We start from the raw sequence: 24968 nt of genomic DNA, 5'->3' as shown, positions 1-24968 counted from the left end.
GAAATAAACCCAATCATTTTAATTTCTTTCCATAATCACAAATAAAATTGTCTAGGGTTCTTAGATTTAGATGTAGTTTTCTTGGTTTCTTTCTTTTAATTAATTATAGTTTGAATTTCATCATTAAACAATATTGTAGTATTTGCATTCGTTGTTTTCTCATATAACATAAATTGTATACAAAATGTTAGCAAAAATAGGTCTTGGAAATCTATGTTTGTGGTCTTTGAAAGTTTGGGAAATGTCTTTGAATTAATCATTAAGAATTCGGTATGAACCCTGAGTGTGTTGGATGCCTTGGAGTAATGGGTCAGTAGCACAAAACTGCCCTGGTACATACAGATACTGAATGAAGCTGTTTCCATGTGGGTCAAATAGTTGTGGTTGTGAAATCATAACAAAAGACAGCCTTCTGTTGTGCTGTGTCAGCAGGTTTTAATTCAAGTGGGTGTGTGCTTTGATTATTGAGTGATTGTATGACTGATGGAAGTCATGTTACCCAAGGGATAGATTAGATTAGACCTCATTAATTATTCCTGTGAATATTGATGTCCAGACAGCCCTTCCATAATAGTCTAGACACAATGCTTGTTAACATGTCTAACATGAACCTGCAGCTTTTGTTTTGTTAACAATGCAGTAACGGCTTCAAGAAATTATTTACTTAATCCACTTACAGCAACTGTGGCCATGTTAGCAGCGAAGATGCATAAATATGCTGTTCATTTCATTAAATACATAGCCAGATTACTAATGAATTCTTTACTCACAGAAATATATTCTGGTACAGTGAAAAAGGCATGAAGTATGTAAAAGAATGCACAAATCGTCTATTAAGTTCCTACTTTATTGTTGCCAGGGGGTCCCAAACAGTGTCAACTTGTTAGCATTTTGAATAAAATAGTAATTTCTTTAGTAATACGGTCACCGCGTTTGCATGGGTGAGTATATTTTTTCTAGGCAGCAAATGTGATGTAGTTCACCATCTTTGATAATCTCAATAATTCCATAAATTTTGGAATTACATCTCTTTGAACAATTGTATAAGAGTTTCTTCCATTTTATTTGTTAGAAATAGTTAAACCAGACACTGTAAATATTCGATGTATATGTTTTTACTGTGAGTTTATTCAAAGACTTTGAATTATTTGGAATCTGCTGTTTATTCATTTAAAGACATTTTGGGATTGTATCCTTGATTTCTTCAGTACTGTTGACACATCACTACAATAGTGAAATTATTTGGAACATATTTGGATTACTTTGCTCTTTGTTGTGATGTAGTTTAAGAACCTAGAGTTGTAACACAGGATTGATGGCAAAAGTAAAATATTAACGAGTAAAATTAAAAGATGTAACTCTTTTTTTACATATCCACCTGAATTCCTGTTTGATGACACTTTCCTGCTTCAAAATATTAATTGTAAATGAATTGACAACATTTTGCCTTAATGCACATATCACAGAACATTTGCTTTAATTTTGAATCATATCTCATCCTATGTTTCCAAGTGTCAAGAAACTTTTGGGAACTTGTTCATTCATAATGATGTGGTTTTGGCATTTTTACCAGCTCTACAGGTACAAGAGGTTGCACAGTCAAGTATGATGTCAGGATTCTGTGAATGTGTTGTTTGATGAACTAAATCCAGAGGCGGTTAATTTTATCAACTTACTTTCAGGATGAGATGATGAATATGCAATGTATAACTTGCCCAAAACAACGTTGCACAGTTGACAGTATGTGGTTCTGATTGAGACTGAAATATTTTTTTGATTCGTTTGCTTAGTATTTATACATAATGATCAGTGCCTCAGAGGTAGTCAGTTTACTTTGAAGCTTCAGAAAAACTTTTTTCTGGTACATTCCTCTCTTCAAGGATTAGCCATCATTTGGTCGATTGTAGCTCTTCCTATTCCCACCATCAGAGGTTGGCTGATAGCAGCTGGTTGGGTAGCAAGGCTATTTGAGTGTATCATTTAAAAAAAATCAAGAAAAATTGACATTAGGAAGATTTAAAAAAATATATAGATCAAATTTGAACTGCAGTATTTGAATCATAAATAATAAAAAATTAGCAGGAAATTATGTTGTTTGCCAAGCAAAATAAATCCAGAAAAGATGAGTGGAACTTATGGGAGAGTACGTATTAGAATGGTAAGCATTCGTAGGAGACTTGCTTTTCAGAATGGTAAGCATTCGTAGGAGACTTACTTTCAGAAGGTAAGCATTTGTAGCAGATTTACTTTTCAGAAAAATGCAAACCTTGTTCAAAATAGATGTGAAATTCTTGAATAGAACTTAAGTACTGCACCATAAAGAGGAATTGAGTGAGTTGAAGAAAGGAATGAACTTCTTGCTGTGATTGATATTTTGACAGCGATTTGGATGCTAAAAAAGAGGAATTGAGAGAGATGAAGAAAGGAATGAACTCCTTGCTGTGATTGATATTTTGACAACAATCTGGATGCTAAAAAGAGGAATTGAGAGAGATGAAGAAAGGAATGAACTCATTGCTGTGATTGATATTTTGACAGTGATCTGGATGCTAAAAAGAGGAATTGGTGATGGAAAGGACTGGGGACCTTTAAAGGTGTGTGTAAAATAGAACAAGGGGAGCAGACTTTACCACACTACTGCCGTGTCAGAATGAATAGTGACAGCCATGTTGGGTGTGACTCACAAAGCCAAGCATCTATCATTTCATTTCGTAATTCTAAGATCTTGTCTACAAAGCTTGATTTTCTTATTGTTAAAGATCAGTTTGAGCACAGACATGTAACATACAAAGAGCCTGTATTTAAGCTTAGCCCACATCTAATCTGATTGGTCAGGTACTAAATTTATTACAGCTTTTTGTTTCATTCAGTCATAAAAGAGCTAATGAATGGTGTAAATTTTAACAATTTGGGTGAACTATACTTGTCATTCCTCGGTGATTTTAGTAGGAAAAATTGGTTCATACCTTTCTTACTCCATAACTGACCAGACAGGTGTACAGACATAACTTTAGCTGCATTGTAATGTTCTCATATGTTCCATTAACCAGACCAAATAAATATTACAGCAGTAATTGAAGTGACTCTGTGGTTAAATTGTTGGACACATGATCGGAAGGGTGTTGGTCAACTTCCCTCGATTGGATCAGCCCAAATTGACTACTATGGCGTGTCCTTAGGCAGAGCACCTCACTCTGCTTGCCTTGTCATGATATAATTTTCAAAGTGTTGCTGTGCCATAGCAGTCACATTAAATTTTTAAAAAATCCTAATCAGACATGGTGTGGTAAGGAGACACCTAGTGGTCAGTCTTATGATGTAACCATGTAACTGTAGAGTGCAGAGCCAGTAATTGACAAATTGACAAACTTCATGCAGAGTGGCACTCACCTTTACAAATCTTCAAAAATCTTTGGCATCTCATGTCTGTCTGCATGGGTTCGTGTCTTAAGCTAGGCCAGCATGGTGCATGAGCAGACCTGCCAACTCTTACGATTTTGCCATAAGTCTTACGAAAATTACCCGTAAAATACAGACTTATGACATAAAAGCAAGAACTATGGGAAAATGATCATTGCTGAAAAATCCAGAAAATTTGTTCATCCATGTTTGATTTGGATCTGGGTTTCATATTAGAAATAGTGAAATTGGTCAGAGAACCAGACTAACTTTATAGCAGCACATCAGATGCTTTAAACTGCACCTATTTGTTCATGCGAAATGTCTGCATGATCAAACTGTTGATCATATAATTTTTTTTAAATGGTGTCCAGCAAGCGATGCCTGCTTAAGATGAAAGGGAGAAAAAGTCTCTTGAAAAGTTTTAATAATTAACACAGAAAAATAAAAAGGAATATTCAGATTCTTGTGAATAAAAGCTGGAAGGGACACAATTATGTTTATTGGACATAACATGCCAGTTTGAGTATGACTCATGGCGGGAAATATGATTGCCATTGTCATGTGAAATAGAAAAAGAATTTCCAGGTTGAGAGACAGCAACAAGACATTGAGCTGCATGGGGTTGGAACTAAAATGTGTGCACTGTACTAGTGGTAAATAAAGTCTACACGTACTTAATAAACCTTTCAGTTGAATATATTGTTTATCGTCGCTGCACATTCTGAATACCGAACTTTTCATTACGTTTTCCAGCTTTACAATAGCAGTTTGTATTTTCTTATACATTACTGAAAACTGGTCCGATTTTATGGAAAGAAATCAACTGCCTTACTGAGATGGATTCATCAGGGTTGGCAGGTCTGCATGAGAAAGCTTGCCAGTAGCTTCCTGTAGGCTGGTGTTTTTCTGGCCTGGTGCTTTCCCGGGTTCTTTCTCTACCATATATACTGTCCCCATGTATAGCCTATAATGAGCTGAAAAATGGTGTTAAACCTATAACTGTTACTTGTTTAGGCTCGAATAAACAGTAACACAGAAAGAGTGAAAACAACAAGCTTTCTAAAATTTAACAAATAATTTATTTTCGTGGAAAATTCTGTAAAAATGAGGGGAAAAAAGAGAAGAACTTGCGGTTTCAAGAATCAAATTCAAAATCTAAGAATAATCCACAAATTAAATTGCAAAAGTCCTAGTAATAAATGTTCTAAAAATTTCAAATTTGAATCCTGATGTAAAATCCAAGATGGATGATGATGACGTGAGCTGTAGTCAGTAGTGTGCTTATCTGCAGTTCCTTGTAGAAATACAAATAATGGCACTATGGTGTTGGAAATCCAAATGAAATTTGTAAGCAACGTCTTTCCAAAAATTTCTGTGTCAGCACTCCTAAAAATATTTCCAGAGAATAAAGAATTAATCCTTTTGAAATCCAACTGAACTGAAGAATTATTATAGCTCAAATCTGGCTACAACAAATTAACTTGACATCAGTGTGAAAAGCCCAAAACTGAGAAATCTCTCTCAAAACAAAGATTATATTGTATCTTAAGATGCAGTTTCGAAATTCCCTCCAATTGCTAAATGGGGGGGGGGGGTGTCACATGATCATGTTTATATCACATACACAGAATATGGCCTTTATTAGACCAATGATTTTATTCCCAGAATAAAAAATAAAAGAAGAGTTTACTTCTTAACCCACGTAGCCCCATCATGACCTTGACAACAACCAGTCATTTTAAAATAAAATAGAACTTTGTTTACTAATTTTGAATCCAGGTCAGAATTTAGATCAATACCTGGTGTTTATAAACTAACAGTCAAGGTCAAACAATTTTCTGAAAAAGTAGCATCTCTAGTGAATAAATTTACATTATGATAGACTAAAAAAATTAAAACTGACAAACAGTTAAATTAAAAATAAACATGATTAAATCAGATATACGTTACACAACAACATTGTTTGCTTGATATTTTAATTTTTTTAAATGAGTCTCAAGTTAATTTCATCCTATGTGATGTTTGATCCTTTGCATAATGATTAATGACACGTATTGTGAGAAGTCTTAGTTAGAGGATGTATGCTGCCATCTTGGATAGTTTAAACTGAATAACGTAGAAATTTGATGTATTTGTATGTTAACGTCATTATTTTTCATCTAAGTTGTGAGAAATGTTAAGCATGAGCCAAAATTATCTCTTTAAAATAGATACAAATTTCAAAGGGTTTTTATGGAAAATGCAGTGTTCATGAATTAACAGGGTTATAATAGTGATACAGTTATCAGTCAATTTGCCAATGTAGCCATTTGATTCAGTAAGTGTTATGATTCACCTGCTGACCAGTTTTAGGTAGTTTTCAATATCTTAAAGTCAGTCATCACACAATAAGGAGAATTTTCTTTTTGGTCAAATTTCAGAAAATGAGCAGCCCACTCCATTTTGATTGAGGGCCTTGAAACAAATATGAAAAAACAATTTAGTATCCTCACCTTTTTATGAAATAGAGAAATGAGCAGTGGGACCCATGTTTTATAATGGTAGTTTCTTTATCTTGAACAAAAGTACTACCTTGGAAACTTAAATCTTTGGATTAAATTGAATTTTTTCATCTTGAAAATTATTCCCAATAATAGAGTTTAGAATTTTCAGCAACTGATGCTTTTAGCTTTGTAACAAGAGTGATAATTTTGATCATACGTATAAAAATCATTGGAATATAACTAATAAGCACACATTACTTTGGTGAATAAACATTGGCTCTTAAAGACATGGAATATGCATTCATTCCTCTCATATACAAACACAACACATCACTCAAATGAGGCACATTATGCATGTTGATTGACATTTCTGTAGTAATCGGAACATAGTCAAGACTCAGTGTGAAAACAAAACTTGTATGCTTTTGTTGTTGTAGGGTTTAACACCATTTTTCAGCACACGATAGGCTATACATGGCGGCCAGTATTAATGGTGGAGGAAGAACCCGGGAAAACCCCGGAAAGAACCACCGACCCACGAGAAGCTACTGGCAAGCTTTCTCACATACCCACATTAGCCGAATCTGAGAGTCGAACTGCCGCAGACAGAGGTGAGATGGCAGTGATCCGTCACGGAAAGCGCTTTAGACCACTCGGCCACTTGGGGCCCCCAAACTTGTATGCATTACTGATAAAGTAGATCTAGAAAAACTTCATTAAAATCTGATGCAGAGCTGATTGGTTAAATGTGAACCTAGTCCTTTGCATTATGGTTTTAGTTAATGTTTATGTGCATGTATTTTCTAAACCCCTTAATTAATTTTCCTCACACTTTGGATGAATCAGTATAAATCAAAGACATTTCTGAAAAACACTCACATATCCCTTCTTGTTGCTGTCATTAACATTGTGGTATTTTAATTATGATATTGCAAATGGGGTGTGATACCGCAATACAACTTTAGGCCAATGATGACATCACTATATGCCTCCACAGAAAAACAGTTTACATATGGTCTTTCAATTCTTGCCCTTGTAACAACCAAGAAATTCACAGAAGGGGTACAGCATGAAAAAAAGCAAGCTCATAGTATTTCCCAAATTTTGATAAAAACACATTGGAATCCAAATTGATGATGGTTTATCTTAAGTTGCATTGTATAAAACAGATCTTTCAGACATAATAAGTATGGCAGATTATGTTACACAGACTCTGAAAATTGTAGTAATAATGCTGTTGTATAATGTTAGATTTCTTTGTGGAGTTAATCTCCATTCTTGTTTATCACCCAGTTAAGAAACTTGTGAGGTGATGTATTTTAGTGAATATAATCCTTTGACCTCACACTAGGTCACAGTGACCAATAATTTATATTGAAAACACTGATAAATAATTATGTATACAAGTTTGGTCATCTCATGAATCAGCAATTGTTACAGGAATGTAAGTGCTACTGATTCAGCTTCTTTTATAGTTTGCTGAAGATGTATTTTCGTTTATAGTGTTTTAAAGAATTAGTACAACATCACTGTCCAAAATAATCAAAAATATAATGTCTCCTACATATTGTACTTTAAATGAACTTCGCTATATTTACGACTAAAAATTAAGTATGAAATCTTATTGTTGATGATAGCAGTGTGATTGCACAAGAATTATTGCAGGTGGTGATGAAAAGGTTTTGATTTTGTTTTTTTTCAGACGGGATAAAGCCAGAGACGCAAGCAGGAGAAGAGGCTGCATTAAACTGGTGCTCAAGCTCTGACCTGAACCAAAAGGCTGAGCTTAGTAGCTTGAGCAATGGAACTAACCAACATACATGTACCAACCCCACAAACACAGCTTGTACGTGCTTTGAATTTTAAACCTTAAGAATTTTTAATTTAAAAGATTCGAGTTTAAAAGCTATTAGCTGATTTGGCATACAGTCCTTTAACGTCAACTGGCACATTTTTATGTTGAATATACCATTAGTTATGAGTTTTTATGACTTGTTACATGTGCTAAATGAAAGAAACCCTCAAAAAAACCTTAATTGGGGTTCTCTCTGAGGGATCTTATGACTGCATCATTGATTACTAAAGCATGCAGCTGACAGTGAGGAATTGGAAACTGATAGACCACTCAGATATATCTACCTGTACAGACAGTTTATCATGGAAGGGCAACTGGCATGAAGACATTTATCCACTCAAACTGGAGAGAGCCCATGAAGACATTTATCCACTCAAACTGGAGAGAGCCCATGATTAACACCCGAGTAGCAGGCAAAATAATGCATGTATAGGAGTGAAAGAGTATCAAAGATTCTGAATCCCAGCTTGATTCTGTCCCTGATAGAGGACCCATTTAAGGCATATGATATAAAGATTAAAGATGATGCTAAAGCCGGGGCCCCGAGTGGCGGAGTGGTTTAAAGCGTTCTCCGTTACGGATCACTGCCATCTCACCTCTGTCTGCTAAAGACCTGTTTAATTCTGTCCCTGATAATGGGCCCAGGGTATCAAAGTAGATGATATAAAGGTATATAAGTAGATGATATAAAAGGTATCAAAGTAGATGATATAAAGGTATGTCAAAGATGCTGAAACCTGTCTTGAAGCCATTCCTGATAGAGAACCTCAGTTAAGTGATGTTATTTGTCCATTTATGAGTTTCACTTGGGAGCCAAGTATTTATGAAGTCCAAATATGAGTTTCTATGGAGAATTTCAGAATGTTGGTTCTTGGGATTTTACATTTGTTCATTTTTGTTATACTTATGTTCAACATGTCAAACATATATTGCTTGTACAGGATGCCTGAAAAAAAAAAAAACACACACACACACACATTGTTTAAAAGCTGGTGTAAAACAGGAAGAATAATTCCAGTTATATCCATTATTTCAGCTCAACAATTTAAAAAAAATTTGACAGTTAATTTAGATAACCTAATTCAAATCCCTATTAATTCATCAACTGTTGTGTCAACTATCCAAGAAATACCTCTGCGCATTGCATTATTCAATGCCCAGTCAGTAGGACCACTGGAAAAGCACACAGAAATAGTTAATTTTATCAACGACTGGAATATTGACATATATTTCCTGACAGAAACATGGCTAAAAACATCAGGTGATGAGCCCAAGTGTGTGGATCTAACACCCACTGGTTACTCCATCAAGTCGTTCCCCCGTAATTCTTGCAGAGTTATAATTGCTGTCATCAGAAAGAACTCCATGATAAAACGTCTTAACCACACCACAACATTCAATTTCGACCACACATTGTTTCAACTAGTCCAAACCACATTCACACTGGAGCAAACACCAGTCCATTTCTTCTGCCTATACCGCCCTCCTCCTAGTAGAAAAAACAAGCTGGCTGACTCTCTCTTTTTGGAGCAGTTTCCAAATCTCCTGGACTATGGAAATTCGATAGGTGGCAACCTGATTATTCTTTGAGATTTCAACTTTCACTTTGACTGCCCTGGAAACTCAAATACATCAAAACTCATAGATTCCATTAATTTTTTCAACCTCAAACAGTCAGCTAACCAACCAACCCATAAACATGGTCACATTTTAGACTGGATTCTTCATAGACCTGATGATAACGTTCTATGTTCCTCCCTGGTATCCCATGACCTTGCATCAGATCACCTCTGTATTATATGCCATCTTGACGTATCAGTTCCTAACCCTCCACCTTTATCTGCTACTAAGAGAAACCTCCATATGATAAATAGAACCAAACTAATGCATGACATCCAAGCTAACCTAACAACTTGCTTACCTCCTACCACAGAACAACTTGATAACTGCCTGCATTCATTGCTTGACAAACATGCCCCAGCTACCAAGTGCAGAGTATCAATTCAAAAGTGTTCTCCATGGTACAGCAGTATTAGGGACCAGCTTCGCACTGCTAAAAGAGACCGCTGTGAAGCTGAGAGGCTCTGGCTTTCCACCAGACTCAATATTCATAAGCAGATCTATGAAGCCGCTAAGAAGAATGTCACAAATATACTCCATGCAGCGAAATCAGCCCACTACACTACTAAGATCATGGAAAGTTCCAGCTGCGAAGAGCTCTTCGTGATTACTAACAAGCTACTGTTAAGGACCAAATCCAGTCGACCTTCCGGACATGTTTGCAAATTTCCTCCGTGACAAAGTACAAACCATTAGAGATAAGCTTGACACCACAATTTCAGTTGACTCGTTGTCACCATACAGATGGGATACAGCATTTGAATGTCAATCATTAGCAGCATTTGAACCTGTCTGTATGGATTTCGTACATACAATCCTGATGAAGAGTGCACCAAAGTCATGTAAACTTGATCCAATTCCAACATCATTGCTGCTTGAGTGCTTAGATCCAGTATTGCCTTCACTAACTGATGTTATTAATACCTCTCTCTCATCTGGGGAATTGCCATCATTTTTCAAAACTGCCATTGTAAAGCCTCTGCTGAAGAAACCAACACTAGACCATAGTGATTTAAAGAACTACCGCCCAGTTTCTAATCTCCCATTCATATAAAAATCTTAGAAAAGGTTGTTTTATCCCAGTTTGTATCTCATCTAAATTCAAACAGTCTTTTTAGCAATGTACAATTTGCATATCACCCTTGCAACAGTACTGAAACTACTCTTCTAAAAGTAGTTAATGACATTCTCTCTGCGTTGGATAGCAGAAAGATTACAGTCCTCACCCTCCTTGATTTGTCTGCAGTATTTGACACAATAGACCGTGATATATTACTTCACTGTCTCCAGCATGTATTTGGGATTCATGATACAGCCTTACTGTGGTTCAAGTCCTACTTGGTCAACAGGACAGAAATTATATCTGCAAATGGAATATGCTCCAGCCCAGTTGATCTGTGTTGTGGTGTTCCACAGGGGTCCGTTGTTGGCCTGTTCTCTTCATTCTGTACACTCAGCTGCTCTCAAGTGTCACAGATCATCATCCAGTGTCTCACCAGTTGTACGCTGATGACACCCAAATATACAAATCTAGCCACCCAACTGAAGTTGATGCTACCATCCAAGGTGTAGAGAGGTGCATTTCTGATGTGAAATTATGGATGACATCTAACAAGCTGCAGATGAATGATGACAAAACTGAGGCCATTTGGATCACAACACAAAGACTTTCTCATTCACATCCTTTACCTCAAACAATAAATATCAGCAACACCAACAATAAATTCACACAATCAGTACGAAACCTAGGTGTTACTCTGGACATTACTCTCACATTGCACTAACATGTCATGAACATATGCAAGGCTGCATATCTTTAGCTGAGATGCATCAGCTCAATTCGCAAAAATCTTTCAGTTGATGCCACTAAAATACTTGTGTGTTCATTAGTACTTTCAAGACTGGACTATTGTAACTCAATTCTGTCTGGTTCATCTCAATATTTGCTCCAGAAACTTCAAAAAGTTCAAAACACAGCTGCTTGGATCATACTTAGAGTACCATGATCAGAGCACACCTCTCCGCTGCTCTGTACCCTACACTGGCTATCCATTGAATCCAGAATCAAACATAAAATTTGTTCTCTGTGCTATGTTTCACTGTCGGACTCTAGTCCAACATACCTATCCGACCTCACCCATGTGTATACACCATTTTGAGATTTAGAAGGGTTTGTATTAAGCTGAAATACTTTTCTGCCAGAAAACTGTATATATATTCACATACCTGCACATGTCCATCTATCTATCCATATATACATACTGGGCACTGGGTGGCCAAATGGTCTGAAAGTGCTAGCCTTTACTGATCAATGCCAATTCATTGCAGTCTGTGTTTGAGTCTGGGGCTTGGCAAATGCAAGGATGTGAGAATGCTTGTTAGTAACTTCCCATGGGTCCGTTGTTCTTATGAGGTGTTATATATATTTGATTTAATTTAATTGTTTGTAAGTTTTAATATCTTTTTATTTTTCATTTCATTATATGTTTAAATAATGTAGTTTTGTTTACTAGGAACTTGATATTTTTCAGAAAATAGTTTGACCTTGACTCTTAAGTTGTAAACACCTAAAGCTGACCTAGTTCCTGACCTTGATTTCAGAAATCACTGAGAGAAGTAAACAACTTTTTATTTTTATCTTATTCTTAGAGTAAAATGATTGGTTTTTGTCAAGGTCATACTGGGACTATGTGCTTTTAGATGTAAATACTTCTCGAATATTCTGGAAAATTGACCCTCATCCGAGAATCTGATTTGCATTTCAGGTTATTGTATAATCTTTGTTTAAAGAGGTATTTGGTCAGTTGGGACATTTTCTTTACATTATAAAGTGTGTTTGTGACCAGTTTGGGAATGACATTGTTATTTTTATTCAGATTATTTAGATTCTAAAGGATAATTCTTTTTCCTGGAAATATTTGAGGCTCATACAGAATTCTTGGGCAAAGATATTTATTTAAATTTTATTTGGAAATTCAATCACCGGCATATTATTGTTTGTGGATTTAAAAAGGACTGTACACATCAGCTCTATACTGACTACAGTATATGTCATTGCCTTCCACTTTTGATTTTTCATTGGGACTAGAACTTGAATTCTTTAGAACATTTCATTACGAGGACTTTTGAAATTTAATTCATGGATTATTCTTGGATTATTTTGGGATTTGATTCTTAAAAGCTAAGGTCTTATTTTTTCATTTTTACAGTGTTTTTCCAGGGAAATAAATTATTTGTTAAATTTTGTTACAGCTTGTTATTTTCACTTTTTCTTTGTTAATGTTTATTCAAGTCTAAACATGTAACATAAGATAGGGTTCTTCTGGTTTTTTCCTCCACCAATTATTTTGGGCACCATGTATCTTGTGCTGAAAAAGTCCTTAACACCAAATCATACCTACCTACTTACCTACCTACACACACACACACACACACAAACACACACACACACACACATACATACATACAAACTTGGGGAAACTTTTTCTTCAGTTTCTGTGAAAGAACAATGCATCATTAGATAGAAATGTTGAATTCTCATTGTCTTAACTCAGTCAATCCATGACTGCCTACCTACTTCCAATGTTTAAAGTAATGTAAACCTCTTACCTGCCATACAGAAGTTTATTCAGTTTTATATTTGCATATCCCATAGATCCAGCAAACCTCAAATGAACCCAACCATTTGTTCTGTAATAATACTTGAATTGGTCCAGATTTATTCATTGGACCCAAAATCAAAATTCCTGATATTAGCTCCTGCTTTCCTCCCAGTGTAAATATTTTTCATTTTTACTGCTTTTTTCTGCCATTTAACAAAATAAAATAAAAGCTGCTTGAGATTAACAGATGAAACTTCTAGAAGGTGAATTACCATCAGGATCAAGGTCACTATTTAGAATGAGAAATATCTTTTCGACTTTTTAATTCAGATCTAGAATTTACTGGTAATTTGAGATAAATTGGTAAAATATATACACAAGGTAGTTGGAAGCCATAAAACCCGACCGTGTTATAAACCGAAGTGAGTTATAAGCAGCCAGGTCAGTTAGCTGAAGAAAATGATGCAGGGTGGGGGGTCAGTAATAAATGCGGGCGGTAAAATATGTTTCGTCGGCAGAGTTACCGTCTTAAATCAATGCATGTTAAATGAGAAATATACCTGTAGTGAACACAGAGAAGGCATATATAATAGTTTACTTTATTTAAAGAACCACGAATTGGTACATATACGTGAATACTATTTATTTATACACGTCTAATGTTGTTGTTTTGGGGTTTAATGCCATTTTTCAGCACACGATAGGCTATACATGGCGGCCAGTATTAATGGTGGAGGAAGAACCCGGGAAAACCCCGGAAAGAAGCACCGACCCACGAGAAGCTACTGGCATGCTTTCTCACATACCCACATTGGCTGAATCCGAGACTTGAACCCACACAGACAGAGGTGAGATGGCAGTGATCTGTAACGGAGAGTGCTTTAGACCACTAGGGGTCCACACGTCTAAAGTATAGCACAAAAAGAGTATCAACACTGTGTACTCACCCGCGAATCACATCTTAAACAGTGAATCGATAATACAAGTGATTCCATCGAAAATATGCACACACACACAGATTTAAAATATACAGTAAGTTTGTCACAGGTCATATTGGTCTGAATTCAGTGTAAAAACATTGCCCAATCACGTAACGAATGACGAAGCACATCTCCTTTTCATTATGTCCCAAGTAGGTAAAAGTTAGTTTGCGTTTTAAGCCGCCTTTGATAGCGTTTGTAAGCATAAAGGAAACTTTTACGGCACAGTTAACGTGTTCTAGTCACGTTGGAAAATGTAGATATCCATCAGTTTCCATTACTTTTATTAAGTTTGGTACTGACTTCCTATGGGGAAAAAAAGTCCTTGTTTTTATTGAAGATTGCAGTCGGTTTTCTTTAATGAAGGGTGCATGCGTTTTCATAATACTAACAATAATGAGTACTTTGTATAGCGCCTAATATTTGGAAGCTCCAAGCGCTTTACAACATTAGACAACACCTATAAGATAAAAAATATATAATGATATAATTACAAAAACAAACACCATGAAATTAGAAAACATTACAAAAACATGCGGAAAGGTAGGAAACATTATTAGGTCTTTAAGTTTGTTCTTGCAATCAGTGCTTTAAAGGTAATCTGTTTCCTTTGAAATTACAGGAAACTATTTTATCTGGGTACATTTTTTAAGAGGAATTGGCCATCGTTTGGTCTATTAAATTTACTGTTCCTCCCTGCCTATTGAATTTTTTTTTATTTATTTTTTTTACACATTTGTGGTAGCAGCGTTATGCTGCCTTCCACGCAAGTGTTAGAAATTTAACAAAGAGGTGTTCTGAAGGATTTAATTCTGACGGAAAAGAAGAGGAATTTTACTTACCATCCACATATAAATGTCAGTCTTTGTAAATATATTAGTTACTAGTGAGCGGCCGAAAATCCGACGAAAGATAGATTACGAGATAATGCCTCGTCCGGTTTATCTCCGTTACCAGAAATGTCATAAACAAAAAAGTGGATATCTCACAATGTACATTACGCATGCTATACGCCATGATAAGCGGATTATGATCTAACAATGCACTGTTTAGATGGTTTGTTAATATGTACAAAGAAGTTGTTGATGTAACAATAGATAAATTTTATATCCAGTTTTCAGCTTCCTTTCATGGGGCCTCTGAATTTCTCCACCTCTAAACCAGTGGTTGTATATACAAGTTTAAACAGCCAACAATGTCGCCAATAAACAAAATCGCCAGATGGCATATTTTTCTGCCAATAAGGAAGCCCCCCGCCCCCAAGTTTGCGACATTGGCGAAGCCTTATGCGATCCCAGAATAAGCTTTTTACACACTATTTTTCGTACTTTTCATTTGTCCCTTTACCGTTTTGTGTGCCCCCCCCCCCCCCATTTTGAATGGTGGGGGACACAGTGCAGTCTAATGTGGAATGTTGTGGTAAACCAGTATTATGTGGAATGTTGTGGTAAATCAGTCTAATGTGGAATGTTGTGGTAAATCAGTCTAATGTGGAATGTTGTATGAAATAAATATGATGTGGAATATTGTGATAAATCAGTATAATGTGGAATGTTGTGGTAAATCAGTCTAATGTGGAATGTTGTGGTAAATCAGTGTAATGTGGAATGATATGGTAAATCAGTATAATGTGGAATGATATGGTAAATCAGTATAATGTGGAATGTTGTGATAAATCAGTCTAATGTGGAATGTTGTTAATTCAGATTAATGTGTAATGTTGTGGTGAGTCAGTCGAATGTGGAATGTTGTATTAAATAAATATAATGTGGAATGTTGTGATAAATCAGTATCATGTGGAATGTTGTGGTAAATCAGTCTAATGTGGAATGTTGTTCTTAATTCAGTCTAATGTGGAATGTTATGATAACTCAGTCTAAAGTGGAATGTTGTGGTAAATCAGTCTAATGTGGAATGTTGTATTAAATATAATGTGGAATGTTGTTAATTCAGTCTAATGTAGAATGTTTTGATAACTGAGTCTAATGTTGAATGTTGTGGTAAATCAGTCTAATGTGGAATGTTGTGGTAAATCAGTCTAATGTGGAATGTTGTGGTAAATTAACCTGACGGATAATCTTATAGTAAATAAGTCCGGGTCAGATATGTGTGAACATTTTCAAAGGATGCACCATTTCCCAGTATATATGCGACCCCGTGACGGGCCTCATTTACTCAGTGACGCGCGCTATTTTAATGTTTAGTCAGCCATGACGACCTGGGCAATAGCCAAGGGCTAGACTTATGTAAACAGTCAGGAAGCCAGTGTGAGTAATTAACTATTCTTCGAAGACGCGACGTCGTCAAAGAAACAACTGGTCTATTGTATGTGAATGTTAGTATTAAAATAATTGAAGGGTAATCACTATAAATCGCTTTTCGAAAATAACAATTAGGCGCGGTTTTCACAACAAGGTTGGCTTGGCACCATACTTTGTACTCGCTTGTGGCGTTACGTGGAATTATGAGTATTCATGCTAAACAAATATCCTGAAGCGTGCGAATTTGGCCTCCAAATTTTAGCAGTTCACCAGGTGTTTTGAGGTGATTGATTGAATGTTGACTGGTACAAATTGCATTTGATCATCTTAGGAAGCAAAATACGTGCATGGTTCATACATTTTTGGGAAAACGCAATATTTTAAAACTTTGCCGTTGCTCAAATCGTTGTAAGCATCGCAGCCTTCATTGCACGAAAGCTTACATGTAAGTATATTATACCATATTAGGGTAGAAAAAAAGTGAACATTTGTCAGTAAGCATGACCTTGTTCGTTTAAGAGTGGAGACTTGTGTTTCGGTGTTTCACATAATCGTTTTTGCACTCTACCAAATTTGCTTAAGAATTTGACTTTAATTGTTTTTTGGTATGATAAGATATAACGAAATGTTTATTCAGTATATCAAACATTGTCGATGTATGTTCTAGTATCTCGGTAGCAAAGAAGCACGCTGCGGTAGAGCTCCTGGTGTGATACAGATTACAAGTTTGTGGATAGGTATCCATCTTCTGTTGATTGATTTGTGCCAGGATGATTTTCACTATCATTTGCGCATTTGTAAAAAAGACGGCTAGTTTGATAATACAAAACAGACAGTGGGAATAAGACTTAAAAGTTGAAATTTTAATGTTATGAAATTGTGATAATTTGGAATGTTTAATGAAAGAGTAAGCAACTTACTCCAGAAAGTGAATATGTTTAATAAATGTGTGCGATTCTTTTTCATTTTTCTTCAGTTGATGTTTTAAAAAACTTTCGACATTTATCATTTTTATTCAAGACAACACCGATGTTATTAACAAGAGATGGAAACAATCATACTGTAAATCTGTTTCGTGTTGAACACAGATGTACATCTTGGCCATCTGAGGGATGTACGTGTTCCGTAGGCTTTAATTTATTTTCAGGTTCAAACATAGGCACTGGCACATGGGCATGGGGTGGGGGTTCACTTAACCCCCCGCCTTCAATTTTACCTCTAAACATGTCTTGGCCTACATCTGTAAAATTTAATAACTGAACATTACATTTTTGACACCCCCCAAAAAAAAAATTCTGCGGGCGCCCCTGGGTATAAGGACACATTAATGTGTAAAAATGTAAAGTAGTATAAATTTCTTATCTTTGATTCTGCAGGATTATGCTTTTATTTCGTATTAAGTCCAAACCAGGTGAATTATATTGCGCAACCGGAATGTGTTGACCCAGATCTCCATTTGTCAGAATACAGTAGGGAGAAATGTGCTCAGCAAAGAGCTGAACTTTGCCAGAATGCGATAGGGAGAAATGTGTTCAGCTCCTTATCGCATTCTGACAAAGGATGTTTTTGCTTGTATGTATGTATGAATATCGAAGTATTTATTTAGTTCAAGGCATTATACAGTTGTTTTCATTTTGGACATGTTTGAAGTTTCATTTGATGAAGAAAAATCCGCTGATGGCCAAATTTGGAAATTTTGAATCCATGATGTGAATATTTTGGTCAGCTCATGACATTACATCTTGAGGGTTATTGGTTAAATGCAGTAAATATGTAAAAACTAGAACCAGGTAAATCCAAAAATGTAGTTGAAAATGCATTTTGTTTGAAATATACATTTTAGTATAGCTATTATAAATTATACAAATAATCGAAGTTTTCGCAAATTTTGAGTTGGACAGTAAAGTCCAGTAAAAATAACTATTTGAATAATTTAGACTGCAGCATTGTGTTATCAGTGGACACCTTTTACAAGAGTGCATAAATGTACTCTGACTCGTTATCCACTCGATGGTTATATGCCCCACCCACCCACCGCGACCGATTTTAAAAATGAAAAGCATTAAGGATGTGAAAAATTTGCACAAAACTATTTCGTTCGTCAATTCATATTTTTTAACCTGGTCCTCGACAGGTGAGCCGTGACATTTTTTTGTTTTGTTTTATCTTTCGTCGCTTTTCAGACCAAACAAAAGCTATCGTTGGAATCATTTTTGTTAACATTTTCAAGAGAAACTTGTTTGCATATTTGGAAAGTCTAGTTTTAATGTTCCTAACAAATATCTAACAAAATATAAAGCTACACGTATATTTAAGGAACTATTCATAGGTCATCGAAGACGGCGAACAACATCACGACTTTTGTCTGATTAAAATAGACTCGCCCACGCTATAATGGCGCCACGTTAAAAAAGAAACATTCGCTAGCGTTGAAACGCACAGAAGACGACTGCGTGTTGGACTTCCTGGTGACAAACAGGTTAGAAATAAATTATTGATGAATTAAATGACGTAGGTTTTTGCATTTTGTTTTAAGCTTTTTTTATTTTCAGTTTCAGAAGCGTGCGTGCGTGTATGTGTTACAAAGAAACGGGAATATTATAAACGGTACCGTCTATTTTTACTTTTCGCAAACTTACTTGAGATGAGAAAACACTAATAAAAAGGAACGAAAAGACCTCAAAACGGTCCCCCAAACAAACAAACATGAAAGTAAGAAAACAGGTAAAGACAATAGACAAAACTAAAAATTGAGAAAGTATAATAATTGCTGACTACGTCTCGACAACGGCAATTGACGCTGGTAAAATGGCGATAGAGCTAGGAACATGAGAACTTCGACACTTTTGTTGTTGTAATGGGGTTTAACGCCATTTTTCAGCACAAGATAGGCTATACATGGCGGGCAGTATTAATGGTGGAGGAAGAACCCGGGAAAACCCTGGAAAGAACCACCGACCCACGACAAGCTACCGGCAAGCTTTCTCACATACCCACATTAGCCAAGCCCGAGACTCGAACCCACGCAGACCGAAGTGAGATGGCAGTGATCCGTAACGGTGAGCACTTTAGACCACTCGGCCACTCTGGGCCCCAGGACACTTTAATAAGAGAAGCGGTTCTCATGGTGTGCGGATGTTATCAGATAATAAATTAAAAACAATTGTTGAGTGGTGCAAGGCTGATGCTAAAAAAACCTGCATTAAAACGATAATACTAATTTGCAGATATCAGACATTAACCGTCAAGAAAATAACCGGGCCATTTGGTTGTTGTTGACGGTTGTGGTGCTGTGCTAAATAAAAAGACAATCCCATATCCTGTTTTAAAAAAAAATCGAAATTGGTGCAGTGAACCAGCTTTAAATTAGCTAACATTTCAAACACTCAAGGCACCAGATTTCTGATTTTGATTGGATTTAGTATGTAAGCTTATATCATCAAGACTGGAGTAGCAAGAAATTATGTATCCCAAAAAAAACTTAATCTTGGACCTCCATTTAAATAAAAGTGACCATTAAATGGGGATTTTTGGCCCCTTCCCAGCAGTTGCAGAGGTTGTTTGATTCCCTTAAATCTAATTTTGAACATTCTAGAGACTATATTTCTGAACATATTGATTAGACTTGATGTGTAAGCTAGCATCATGACAGATTTATGAGGCTCCAAGCTGAAAAGGTGTAAAAGAACATGCAGCCTTCTTGCAAAAGAGTTTAAGTCCTTCAATATTGCATCCCCCTCCCCCCAGTTCTCTTTCATTGGGGTCTTAGCTGTTTCCATGTTATTACATGAAAGCTGGTGTTCATATGGTGGTATCCCAAGGATCAATGCTGATTCCACAGATTAACTTCCCAAATAATGAGAAGTAAATGAATATACATTAAGGATGTGACTATGACTAAGTTATTATTCTGGGGCGAGATCCAGTGGATAATGCTGGTGTTTAGTTTTATTGGCCATATATCAGTCGAGCTTGTGCTATAACATGTTTTGTGCCTATAGGTTAGCACAAGATTGGTAACCCTACATTACACACATTCATTCCAAGGTCTAGTTTGTACTGTATGATAATAGTAGTAGTCAGATGTCTTATGGCTGTCACAGTAGCCATGTGGAAAATATTGTTATAGATACACCAGCACAGATGGTCATCTTGACACATGGCTTTCACTGATAGAATTTTCATGTCTGTTTGGTACTAGATAAAAATAAAACTGTTACACCCACCCTTATCACCATCTTGTTAAGGCTGTACATGAATGGATGAATGTATCAACATGATGTTTTCACTGAAATAATAATTATGCATTTATAATCATGTTGATCCTTAATGCAAATGTTAGCAATCATTTAGATTCGTGGTCATCTTGGTGTACATTTTTTTTTTGCAGCTTTTCAGAATGTTTAGTTGTAGCAACATGGGCTCTTCACTACCAAGTTAAAGTTTTGTAATACATGGATGTTTGGCTTTAAGTGAAATTGGAGTTAATCAGATCTACAGTATATCCATCATGGTAGACATATTGAAAATCTCAGTTGGTTTGATTTACAGATGGTCCTTTAGACATGGACATTTGACAGGGAAACTTACAACATTTGGTTGGTCCTTGGTAAAAGAGGTGTTGAATAATACCGACTGTCATAAAAATCTTCTAATTACTGCTCCTCATGAATGATGGTTGTATTTATGTGGGGCTTTTGGTGACTTTTCACTATTTGTAGCCGGTCCAAAATGAACATCTATCCTCCCAAAATTTAAAAAATCTCATTAGTTACTTCTGCATGTATGTTTCTTTCAGTATAGTTATTCTATATTAATATGCTGAAATAACTCCACTACTTTGATAGCCATTTTAAAAATCCTTATGTGGATGTTGGTCCTAAGGAGATGATCTCATTTACAGGAGCTCTTCACTAAAACACTGTCACACAATTTGTAGCCGCTTCTGAATGAAAAATGGTACTTACATAAAACCAGGCCTAATTGATATATGGATCAATGAAAGGTGGCATGAACTGTCCTTCTTTACGGAGTTATTTTGGGAAAAGTGAGACAGAGATTGATTTTTCGCTGATCCTGCCACCAGCAGAAGTTCAGACTAGCAATCACTTTGGCAGGGCCATCACAAACTTATGCTGCCAGAAGCATCGCCTTGGATGAGCATTGCATTTGCTGTACCCCAACCAGAAAAAATTGCACAAACTGTAAAATTGTTTTCGCTTCCACTGCAACATTGCTCTTTCTTACGATTGGTGTGCACTTAGCCGTCCATGATTATGTATATGTACATTCATTTTAGATTGACTTCACTGGTAAAGTTTGAAATTACCTTTGGTGTTGAATTTCTGTTTACTTGAGAAGGAATCTTCACAAACAGTATTCTTTTATCTGCTGTTGGAGCATTAGCAGTTTGGTTATGGGTTTTAATAAAGGTTTTTCATTTGTTTATAGTTACTTGATGCCATGGATGCATTTCGTTCATATTTAGCATGTTTCTTTATGAAGTAGAAGAGAATTATTTTGGCATTATACCTTCCTTTTGGATGTTGGGTCTGTGTTACAATGTTTACAATAATGCCTTGAATGTGACCTTGATTTGTAAATCATGGCATTGATTTTGGAAGTGTTGTATTTTTTTATGTATTGAACTTCCTTAGTTCAGTTGCTTCTTTTTTTTCAGTTTATGATACTCCACAAATGTGGAACAGGTACCTGCATCTAGTATTGCATGTACCTTTGTTATCCCTCCATCTGCACATCATACCTTAATTATTATTTGTTTAGGTCAATTTCTCAGGCATTGTAATAAAGACTCCAAGGAGCCTGAGCTTCAAGATCAAATACAACTTAAATCCTCAGGACACTCCGTGTAATGCTCATCCATGAGTATATTATATGTCGTTGTGATGCTCCCCAATTGAATGTTTTAGTCCCTTGTGGCCAAGATGCAGAATAGCTAGACTTAAGTAAAGAGACATGAAGCCAGTATGACTAGGCAGCAGTTAATGTACAATTTTCGGGATATCACAAAAGCTACACAAGTTGGGGAACCCAGAACTATTTCTTGCAATAAAATAATCATCAGTTAGAAAATGTCAAACATGAAAAGCTTTTAGGTGTGTCTGTAGATAATAATTTACAATTTGATGACCATATTAATAAGCTTTGTAAAACACTATCATCCAAAATTGCCCTACTCAGCAGAATCAAGAAATATTTACCTATGAAACGATAGATTTTCACAAGGCTGTTATTGTATATAGATGTCTACATGGAACTGCACCAGAGTATCTTCATGACTTATTCAGGCCTATTTTCAGCTCAATACAAGTTGAGATCAATATCACATTGAAACCTACAAGCACCAAAACCATGAACAGAGCAATTTAAAAAGAGCTTCAAATACTGGGTAGTTTTGTGGAACAAGCTTCCACTACATGTTAAAATCAGCTAAAAATAGTAACAGTATTTAAGAAGAGATATCATGAGCATGTATGTGTTTTTAATAGATAATGGAATTTAGTATTTTAATACTAATCATGTTAAAATAAACAGTACATATTGCTATCTTCATATATAATGCACATTGATATGCTCTCCTTAAGAGGGCCTCGAGGGGAGAATAGTCATTGACTAATGAGTCACCCTCTATAAATAAATTATTATTATTATTATTATTATTTATACTTGTTACCAGAATTATCTTGTAAAATAATACTGTCCCTCTGAAGGTTACTCCAACATGACTTCAGAGAAAGGAGCTTCTATTGTAAAGTATCTCAGCTCTTAAAAATGAGTTGGAGAGTTCACATTGGCAGTCTCGAGCTGTTGGGGTACCATGTACCAAGAGCAATTCACCTTTTCTGTAGAGCCGCCATTGTGACTCACTTTTATTTCTCAGGACTAGCTCTTAAGACATTTAACACTACTTATTACTTAACATATTTTTTTATGTGTCACTTTCTTGCAGTGTGTTGGTTAGTATGTGTATTTGTGTCATTTAAAATTGGAAATTTATGTTAATATATAGGGTATAGTGTAATGCCAGGTGTTTACTTGTGCAAGTTTCTTTGGTGTGAATGGAGATGATAATTTACTTGCTGGGAAAACTACATGGAATTCTAAATGATTATTCTTTGGGTTGAAACTAACTGTTGATGAATTTATTCTTCTGATTTATTTTAGGTTTCTAGTGATGTAGGTGTAATAAGTTTAAATTATTACATTATTTAAAAAAAGTGATTTATAGATATTATAAATGACTAGGAATTCATTCCTGATATGAAATAAAATATCATTTATATACTTTATAATTTTGAAAGTGAGGGACTTTCACATGTATGTAGGACTTGTGAGTGGAGACAACTTATCCTGAAACTATGTTGAAAGCCCTATTATAAGTCACAGGACCATGCAGTCACTGATATAATTTTTACACTCCAATATCTTTCGTTAAGTTTTGTGCTTAGATGAGTTTCTCTGGTTTTGTTGCCCTCAAGACATGCATTGTATTGAGTGGAGTGTCACCACACCAAACAGAGGTCATAGTAACCTTTATCTTCAGTGCATTTAGGTCATTTTATCAGTCATTATTTAGATGCACAGTTGTCAGTTCATCATCTTACCAATAATAGGTCACTGTGGCCTATATTTCACACTTTTAATGACTGATTTTAAATTTATTTTGATGTTTATTGCATTATTGACCAGTCATGCAATTTCGTTGATGTGTCTTGGTTGAGTACAAAATATCATACAAATATCCACTGTGACCTACAAATTACATGTCAGTAATATATTTGCCAGAGTCGTGCAGCATGGTTTATAGATGAATGCAACATTATCTTACCAAAAGTAGATCACTGTGCCATATTTCGTACTTCAGACTTATTGAAATTACTTAAGTTTTGCATTCAAGTCCATTTGTCATGCTTCTCTGGTCAAATAAATATGCATTTTTGGTTGGATGCATCTTGATGAGTGCCATGCCACGTTTATGGGATACTGTAGTGAAATGTGGTGGACATATTTTTGATTTGGGATTATTCTTTAGACTCATTATAGTAATGTTCAGTTTCTTTCTTTATAATCTGACTGGTCGAAGTCGATTATGACAAGAAATTGTTTGCATGATATTCTGAGTATGTTCTTCTATGAACATTATTGGTGCTGTCATGAACCTTAAGTTGTACTGAGTTATTGCCACTCTATAAAATGAATTACTGTAATATTACTTTGATATTTTATAGAAACAAGTGTTCAGCAGATTTATTATGGATGAAAAACTTGGTACTTTGATGAGTGCCAAAGCCAGACATGAGATGAAATATATCCATTGTTAAAAATTATTTATTTTTAAATTGACTGAACCAAAATTTTATTTTACCTAATGGATAAACATGCTGGCAAGCAAGATGTATTGTATTACAGATTGAAGTACAAGATTTCTTTCTGTATACCACACAGTAGTGTCAGCTGTTTTCCGTTTTTGTTTGGCTGTATTTTTTTATATATAATCACACAAAAGTATCACTTGTAAGTAAAATAGCACAAAAAATGAAATAGCTTAAACTTGGTTGTCCTGCATGGGAGATAACCATGCTTACTAAGCAAGCTTACAAATATCAGTGTCTGTTGATAGGTGTGAAAAATGAATTCTGATGTTCCTCTCCAGCCATTTTAGTCTTGGAAAATCCTGTCATGCATGGCTTGGCATAAAGTAAAATGTTAGTGATGAGTCTTTATACATCACACTGAAAGTTCCA

General features: G+C 35.5%; 1 protein-coding gene across 1 annotated transcript in view; it reads left to right on the top strand.

Annotated features, from left to right (window-relative positions):
- The first annotated feature begins 2327 nt into the window (after positions 1-2327).
- The window catches only part of LOC149793687 (uncharacterized), a 38599-nt gene continuing 15958 nt past the window's right edge, over positions 2328-24968 (top strand). The window contains exons 1-2 of the mRNA XM_089967664.1: positions 2328-2594; positions 7588-7731. The gene's annotated coding sequence lies outside the window, so the exon portion shown is untranslated. The remainder of the gene's footprint in view (positions 2595-7587; positions 7732-24968) is intronic.

This window comes from Sinohyriopsis cumingii, chromosome 8, assembly GCF_028554795.1.
Source record: "Sinohyriopsis cumingii isolate HCF-2022 chromosome 8, ASM2855479v2, whole genome shotgun sequence".
NCBI classification, from domain to species: domain Eukaryota; kingdom Metazoa; phylum Mollusca; class Bivalvia; order Unionida; family Unionidae; genus Sinohyriopsis; species Sinohyriopsis cumingii.
The sequence above is the reverse complement of the archived record's forward strand: the minus strand, read 5'-3'. Positions and strand labels throughout refer to the sequence as shown.